Source organism: Triticum dicoccoides, chromosome 6A (assembly GCF_002162155.2).
Source record: "Triticum dicoccoides isolate Atlit2015 ecotype Zavitan chromosome 6A, WEW_v2.0, whole genome shotgun sequence".
Classification (NCBI taxonomy): domain Eukaryota; kingdom Viridiplantae; phylum Streptophyta; class Magnoliopsida; order Poales; family Poaceae; genus Triticum; species Triticum dicoccoides.
In genome coordinates, this window is record NC_041390.1 from 298,458,092 (window position 1) to 298,467,004 (window position 8,913).

The window sequence follows — 8,913 nt, forward strand, 5'->3', positions numbered from 1 at the left end:
ACAGACTCTACTCACCCACGTGTTTTCCACCTACGGAGGGAGAAATCATCGAAATATCCTCATCCCCTAAAAGGGATCCCGAAAACAGGACGAGAGTGGATAGGGTGACTAAGGAGGCCGTAAAAATTAGTAGTGCATTTTTGAAAGATAAGATTACAAAAAGGCGAGAGCAGCATAATTGTTAGTTAGGGGTAAGAGGGGACGGGCCCATATAGAAAGTCAATCCTTCTTTTTCCGATATGCCGCTCCGCAAGCAAGGAGTGCCACGCACGAGCGGAGCGAAAACTAAGCAAGGGGAATTCCGTCATTCCATGGAAAGCATGCGAAATCCTTTGATTGTTTATAGAATCAAAATAACTATATAGTCTTTCTTGTTCCACTTGCAAGGCAAGGAAAATAAAATGTCAGTTTCGTTATTACAACCTTATTTTTTATGTCAAAGACAAAAAGCTAATCGCAAATTCTCATTGGATCTCGGTTGTTCTTAACAGCGATGGCTATTCATTTAAGTCTTCGGGTAGCACCACCAGATCTTCAACAAGGTGGAAATTCTCGTATTTCATATGTACATGTTCCTGCGGCTCGGATGAGTATAGTTATTTATATCGCGACATCTATAAATAGTTCCTTGTTCCCATTAACAAAACATCCCCTTTTTCTTCGCTCTTCCGGAACCGGTACAGAAATTGGTGCGTTTTCTACTTTGTTTACGTTAGTGACTGGGGGGTTTCAGGGAAGGCCTATGTGGGGTACCTTTCGGGTGTGGGATGCTCGTTTAACTTCTGTATTCATCTTGTTCCTTATTTACCTGGGTGCACTGCGTTTTCAAAAGCTTCCTGTCGAACCGGCTCCTATTTCAATCCGTGCTGGACCGATCGATATACCAATAATAAAGTCTCCAGTCAACTGGTGGAATACATCGCATCAACCTGGGAGCATTAGCCGATCTGGTACATCAATACATGTTCCTATGCCCATTCCAATCTTGTCTAACTTTGCTAACTTCCCCTTCTCTACCCGTATCTTGTTCGTTCTGGAAACACGTCTTCCTATTCCATCTTTTCCCGAATCTCCCTTAACGGAAGAAATAGAAGCTCGAGAAGGAATACCACTAAAAACCTAGTTCGCTCTCAAATAAAAACCTAGTTCACTCGCTAAAGCATCCATGGCTGAATGGTGAAAGCGCCCACCAACCTAGAAAGGCAAAATGGGTCAAAAAGTAGGTTCGATTCCTGCCGGATGCACTGCCTCTTAAAGACAGAAACAGAGGAGGGAAAGAAGGTAGTATAGGGAACTTGCTTTTGGATTCTTATCGAAAGTGAATCCCTCTAACACTTCTGTTAGTGTTTTATGAGAAAATCTTTTATAGACACAACAAGTGTGAAAATCCTTAGTCACTAGGCAAGAAAGCTCGATGGGAACAAAAAGGATACAATTAGTTCATAATCAAAAAAATGTACAATTTCAAAGGAAAGAAGGAATGGCAAGTTTCCCTCCATTGAACATCAATCAATCTAGAAATAGGTAAAGGAAGGCGTATCACAGGGGTATTTTGCTTTTTTCTATTCACTTCCGTGGGGTTCTAAATTGAAAACGTGAACACAAACGAAATCGTATTGAAATTACATAAAAAAAGAAAAGGGAGGAGTAGCTCTTGGTTTAAAGAAAAGGGAGGAGATGGATCGAATTCAGTCTTTTTCCTTTCTTTGATGATCTTCCACACATCTATTTGAATTCCCTGCGAGTGAAGGATTTCTCGTATGGAGAAAAACCTCTTGAGCGCTATCTGATCTTATTTTTGTATTTCAAATATGGGACCTGCCTTTTTAATGGGACATCCCGGCAACAGGCCTACTCATGCATGTGGCCAAGTACTCGACCAATCCTCGGAGCGAAGGGATGAATGAATTCTCGAGGTCTGGTTCATTGAGGTCAGCATCACATGAAACCTTTAGCACTTCCGTTCGATATTGGATGGAGTATGGCTGGAAGGTCAGCCTAGCTAGTCTTGTCAATCGGCCCTGACTCGTCTTCTCCTTGGTACCTACCTCTATTGAACTTCGGTACCTATATTCCTGAAACAAGACAGACCTTCATGAAGACCTTCTATTTTGGAATAAGATCGGACATTTCCACATTGAGGTGAAATTACATATGAGGAAAATAATCCTGGACTACGAAAGCTGCCCTTGTGTGGTAGAACCAGGTCTTCCACCGGGCGGTCAGCCAAGTACTGAAGCCCCTATCTTGATATAGAATAGAAGTGAGTTCACACTAAAAATAGAAGAAGCCCTATGATTTTGGAGCCCTGCTATCAATCACTTCGGTAAAGGGATCGAAAGATTATGGTCTGAAATAGAGATTTGAGAGTCCCTCGTGTGAGTACGTGCTGAAGAGCAAGGAGTGAAAGTGCGTTCATCTTTCTTTCTGCTAGTTGTTTCCTGCTAATAGTGATTAGTGAGTGCCCCATACATAGCCAATGTCCGCCCGTGTTCACATCCAGTCTTCTCTGTACACTAGTGCAGCTTCCAGCTCTATGCTATGTATGGTAGTCGTTTGACTCGGGAATCCCTGATAAAAGCTTTTAGTCCGTGCCTGGCAGTTTCAGCCGTGGTCCAGTCCAGCAGCCTCTTTTCGATCTAAGAGTCGCATGAGAAGAAAGCTTCCGGTTAGCTTCAGTTAGTGTTAGTTAAATAGAACGGGAACCTCGTAACTATGCCAAGCCCGATCTTGGTTCCAATGCTGCAGAGAAAGGTTATGGGTAAAAAGAAGGTCTTTATCCTGGTGTCATTTACTTTCATAAAGCAAATCTTAGTAAATAAATGTGGGTGATCCTACTTAGAATAAGACTTATATTGTGGTGTGAGGTACTAATATAACTCCACTTTATGCGTATAGGAAGGCGGCTGCTTAGAATGCTAAACAGGCCTACTAGATGGCTTATGCTAGAACAAGTCAAGCTCAACAATGCTTAAGCCCAAGGAATGGATGCGTTAAAGACTGGAAATATAGAGTTTATCTCAACCTAACCTATGCAAGCACTTATCCCCTTGCCTTGGATTAGGCACTACAACTATATGTGACTTAGAATCTGACCAGTAACTATACCTTATGAAAAGTAAGCACTAGCTATAGACAGAACTATATAGTCCCGAGTAAGTGGCGCGGAGCGGATTGCAATAAAGCAATAGAGAGTTAGCTACATATATTGAAGTTGAATCTATGCTCTTTGCAAGGCAAAAAGCTATCCAAGATAGTAAGTACTCGGCGGTATACTCCTGTAGCTCCTTGATTCCTTACGCAAGTTAGAGCCTTATGAAAGAGGGAAGACTGCTTATTAATAGGAAACTTTTCTTTAGACATAAAAAAAGACTGCTATTTGAGGGAATGCAACATGGGCCCTATAACTTGCTTTTCTATTTCCAACCAAAGCTAGAAGAGCAGCGCGTCTATCCTGAGTTTTCGTGTCTAGCTTGCTTGCTCACTTCCTATAACGGCAATCAAAGAAAATCTCGTTCTGATCCTATAACTTAACTAAACTTAACTAAGTAGTAAAGAGAAGATTAGGATGAGTAAGCCCTGACTTCAAGTCTATGTATAGCAACTAGCTATATTACTACTTATTAGTCATACTTTATCTCGATGGACCTATTGCCGCCTATTTAGAATAATAATAAAGTCTTCTATAGTTACTGGCATATTACTCCCATCAGTGAGAATTGTATACGTAGGAGAGAACCTTGCGCAAAAAGGGCTTTGCTTTATGGTATAGATTAGGAATTGGAATAAGTAATGCTAACTAAAAGAGAGAAGAGGGTCTACAGTCATTCTATCTCAACACTGAAGAATAAGACGTCTATCCTTACTCTTGCATTAAATAGAATAATATTAAAGGGAGGGGAGTATATCGAATATAAGGCTGCCCTCAGGCAAACCCATAATAAGGCTGATGAAAGCGAAGCAGAATTTAAAACAAATAAGGTACACTCTTGATCCTTACAGCACATCTTTACTATGACTAAAAAGTGCCGGAAGGAGAAAGTCAAAGAAGGACTCGAAACTTGCAGATAATGAATATAAAGATGAAAGATTGTATGCTTTATCAGAGATAGATTTTGACTTGGGCTTGAACAAAGCCATTCTTCGCCTTTCTTCGCTAGTTCTCTTAAGTACATAGGTTATGGCAATACAACATTCTATCTTTTGCTTAGGCTTGAAACACTTATTTTCTTATTATCTTTTTTATTTTCTTTCCCCCTAGGCAATCTCTTTGCTTGCTGACATAAACTTTCAACATAGATCAAGTTGTTTTTAGGAGTTTTACCTCTTCTTACTTCTTGACATCAGAAAGACAAGCGCTTACCTCCTTCCTAGGAACCTACATATCTGTCTGCTCAAAGCACATTCGGAGTATAGTTGACTATTCCTCCTTTACGTATCTTAGCCAAAGCCTACTTTATTCTCTGCAAGCTAGGTAGTTAAGGAATTAAGTAACTAATTTAGACTGATTGGTGGCAGGCTCCGACGAAAGCTTATGGATTCAGCACTTTGCTATAAGAAAGAAGCAAGGTTGTCCGACAAAACTAGAGTTTTAAGTAAGCAAGAGATTGATTGCGTGGTAGGAAAGAAAGGAAACTACCAAGCGAGGGATTGTTTGCATATTATATACTTATTAACTTCCTGTCAGTAAAGTACTAGTTTTTTAGTTAGTAGTGTGCAATACTGTTTAAGAAATGCATGCAATCTGAGACTTCAGAAAACGTATACTTGAGTCAAACTACACTAGGAATAGTCAGTGAAAAACTACACTGAATTAGAAAGGTCTTTTCCTTGAAAGAATAGGTTTTTTGCATCAAGAGGCTGTGAGGAAATAAGTAACATAGTTAATGAGGAGGGGGTATGCATCTTATCATCTTCTATTCGAGAATAAGAAATGATCGAGAAAGGCTGCACATGAATCTTACTCTAGAAATGCCTGTGGAATGTCCATCATCGAGAAGAAGTTGATTCGCTAAAGCATAAAAGAGAAGGAAGAAGAGATCTTATTAGTTTAGTTAACCCTTTGGCCAGCCCTTAGCATCTCAAGAATGCGCTCTTCTCAAGCGAATCCAAATAGGTGTTGGTTTGCGCAAAGGAAGCTGAAGCCAATAGACCAATGGAACTAATCAATCACTTGCTTTCCCGAACTGGACAGCAGGATTTTATCAGCACTGGACTGGAATCGCGTCGATGACTCTAATCTTTAGAGACAGAAGCAGATGGGAGAAGGTTGGATATGGATCATGATCAAGTCTACCTCGTAAGCCACTTAAAGATCTTTGAGCAGCTCGAGAGAGAAATCCGTCTTCATTGGTACAAAATAACCTCCGCCCCCCTTTTTTGTTATGGGATGGTGGTTCCTGTCTATCAACTAAGGTTATAAATTTATTCTATAAGAATCTAGTAGATCACGCACCTATTGTATTTAGTGTGATCTTGTGGGAGAGTAAGGAATCGCACCCTTAGCGTGAGGGGAATAGCCGGTTTCCTTTCCTTAACTAGACTACCTTACGGTAGCTCGACTGGGCACGTCAACGTATGTATTCTGTCTTCCCAATCAAACATTAGTCATTGCAGCTATTTCATCTGGTCTACTAGAGTAGAGAGATCTCTCACTTCACTGCACATCGCACTAACTAATAGCTAGCCGCCTCACGGATCACCTTATTATGTGCAGCTAAAGCGGGGTGTGTGCATTGTTCAACTAGAGCCGAGGAGGACAAAAGAATAAGGAACAATAGGTTCGCTACCCGATTTCAATAGTTTCCTTGATTTGAAATCAATCCAATATCCTTTCGAGAATCTAGAGTGATATCAACAACCTCCTAGTTGAAGTACAGACGAGGAAGCAGCCTATTAGTTTCAGTCCAGTCCAGGAAAGGAAGGCAATCGATTCAATTCATTCCCCAATTTCAGGCTTGGTGCTGCGCATTATTAAGAATATCATATAGGAAGATGGACTAGCTCGAGACCTTGGCTTCAACCAATCAATTGAATCTTGGACACATTTAATTCTTAGATATTGCTTAAGGGATCACCACATATATTTCTCAGATTATCATGTCTGTCTCGTCTTGCTATTTCCATCGACCAACCATGAGAGTGTTAATCAACTCCACCTGGAGGAAGTGTCAAAGGCGTCTGTCTATCAGTTATCGATAGATCGAACAAACCTAAAGGATCTGGTGGTTGTGTAATTGTAAGATTACTGATCATGGGATACGGATCTAGTTCCTGGCTCTGCCTACGCAGAGCTGAGTCGGATAGTCTTGAAGAGATGTCTTGGAATGTTTGATGGCCGTGAAAGTAAGAATTCTTTTATTTAGCCATAATTCGCCTACTTTACTTTAGAGGACTAGCTCTTCCTATTGGACTCGTGGGATTGGAGACAGCACAACCTCAGGTTCACTATCTTCTTTAGAGTGGGACAGATAGACTAGAATGGGCTGGTTTTTCAAAAGACTTGAACACCCATCCGATATAGACTCATCGAAGGCAATGCGATAGGTCGTAGCCTGGGAGATAGGGGTTGAGCAACCAAGCGAACAAGGGCTCGTACTGTCGGAGGGTCCACATGTTCCATTCTTGATCTGATTTCTCGCTATCTTATTCGGTGGTACAAAACGAAATACGACTCCTATTCTTGCCCGATGTAGGTAGCCACGCCCACTCTAATTCCATCCAATGTATACCACACTTTGGTAGAAGTTAAGCGCTTAAGCAGCTCCAGAAGCTGCAGAGAGGTGAAAGCTGGAAAGCCAATAGCCAGAATTCTTTTGGCAATAGTGGAATAGCCAGCTAATACTGTTGCAAGCTCGGGTATCGAGCAACACTACCTAGTAACCATACCATACCATACATCTACTAAACAGAGGATGACATAGCCAATAAAGGATTGGTAATTCCTGTCAGAAGAAGAATCAGAGGAATCGAAGCAATCATAAAAGCAGGAAATTGCAATGCCTTCTCCACCCCGTGTTGATAAAACAATTGTATTTAGCGCGCCTCAAGCCTCCTTCCTCGGGGTAGGTCCCGCGTATGACCCAACCCATCTCCCCGAAGGCAGGCAGGTTCGGAAATAGCTTGCGCAGAAGCGAGAACCCCGGGTCCATATCTAAAAAAAATATGTAGTTTTTGTAAGCGAGCTGAGGAATAAAAGTAAGAAAGATCCGCAAGAGAAGAAAGGACCTGGGACAGAAGAAAGAACCGAACCCTATAGTTGTACAGAATTCCGTTTGTCCGCTTTCCATTTCGACCACTCGCTCCTATGTATGAAGAATGGCTCTTCCTTGTCTTCATCTTTTCCAATCGACTGCCTTCGGGCGGATCCACACACGGATATCGAGTCAGTCTAGTGGCTCATGCTGCTTAATAGTGGAGGCGGGTAACAACTGCTCTTTCTTCTTGATCGAGTAGCCACCGCATAAATTGGTAAGCTTCCCACGCCAAAGCTACTCTTCCTTGCTTTCCCAACAAACAATAAGACCCATAGCATGTGCACCAGGATGGTCTTTCTATCCCTATCTATTCTCACCGAACTAGACCTCTCATACCTGGCTACAGGAGAGGTAACTACCTCTGATTGATTTTATTCGTCATAAATGATTTCCGCTGACTCAAGCATAGCCAAGCCATTAAGCTAATATCTCCCTTGCCATTAATTCAACAAGGCTTCCGAGAAAGGCATGTTACGAACCTAAGAACACCTACCCACCTATTAACTTTTTGAATTCTTAGCTTTGGACGTTAAGGAATGAGTGGAATGAATAGACGACGTACTCTCTCTAATCGGTGCAGCCTACTGAGTGCCCTTACTCTTGGTCATAGGCTTCGGAGAGTCTGGAACTACGGCTATGGGAAAGTTCGCTATGGAAGGAAAGCATTTCACTACCTCACATCTGGTAAGTGTAGCAAGTCCAAATCCCTCATCTCATACGTTTCCCTCCACCTCCTCCGCTGGCCTCATAAGCCTCGTGGCCAGTAGGCAATGATCTGACTTGGGCGACGGAATGTGTTTTACAATAAGTTCCAACGTTTGAGTAATTGAACTTGCTTCTTCACTTAATGCTTGCTTTCCGTCTTGCCTTTGCCGGAGGCATAGGTTGAGCTTTAGCAATAGCAGACAGTTAGGGAACCCAAGAAAGGAGGAGCGAGCTAAAGAAGGACTATTACTACCACCGAACCCAAGGCAAAGCGAAAGAAGGTAAACCGAACCACAGCTACCTATGAGTTCAGAGTGGCCAAGAGGATGAATAGGTTATTCTAATGACCATAGGAATAAGGAAGACTCGTTCGCTTTAAAGCAGCAAGACCGGCAAAAGTTGCTTCGCTAACCTGTTGGCTTAGCGAATAGTTCTGCCTTCATTGAAGAAGAGACCTATTTTCCACTTTCAAAGTAGATTCTAGAAAAGCGGCCTTAATAAACAACTGTTCTTTCCAAGGAAAGAGAGAAAGAAGTCAAAAAGCGGGGGATCGCTTAATAATAAATTCTAACTATTGTTCAAAACTCAAAGTACCAAAGATTCAATAGAATGAAATGGTTAACTAAGAATGAGAGAGTGAAAAAGCGGAGTAATAAACAAGGAGTGGCTTGCTATTTATGATGACGAAGAGCTGGTACAAGCCACCTTCAGGAATGACCCTGCGATGAAAGCAATCTACATCTACATGATTCCAAGATGGTAAAAGATATAAAGTCAAAGTGCTATGGAACACATGGTGAACAACCTGCGGGAGCACGGTAATCCCGACGAGTAGGATCCAGAGGAACTCAGGCAGAAGTACTGCCTCCTTGATTGGATTGCACATGTCAACTGGCTTTTCAGAGACCTAAAAAGACGAAGCCCCTCTCCTCCCTCTGTAACTAGAGAGGTA

At 41.9% G+C, this 8,913-nt stretch overlaps 1 pseudogene; it reads left to right on the forward strand.

Moving 5' to 3' along the window:
- Positions 1-219: 219 nt before the first annotated feature.
- LOC119319224 lies at positions 220-1,543 on the forward strand (annotated as a pseudogene).
- Positions 1,544-8,913: the final 7,370 nt, after the last annotated feature.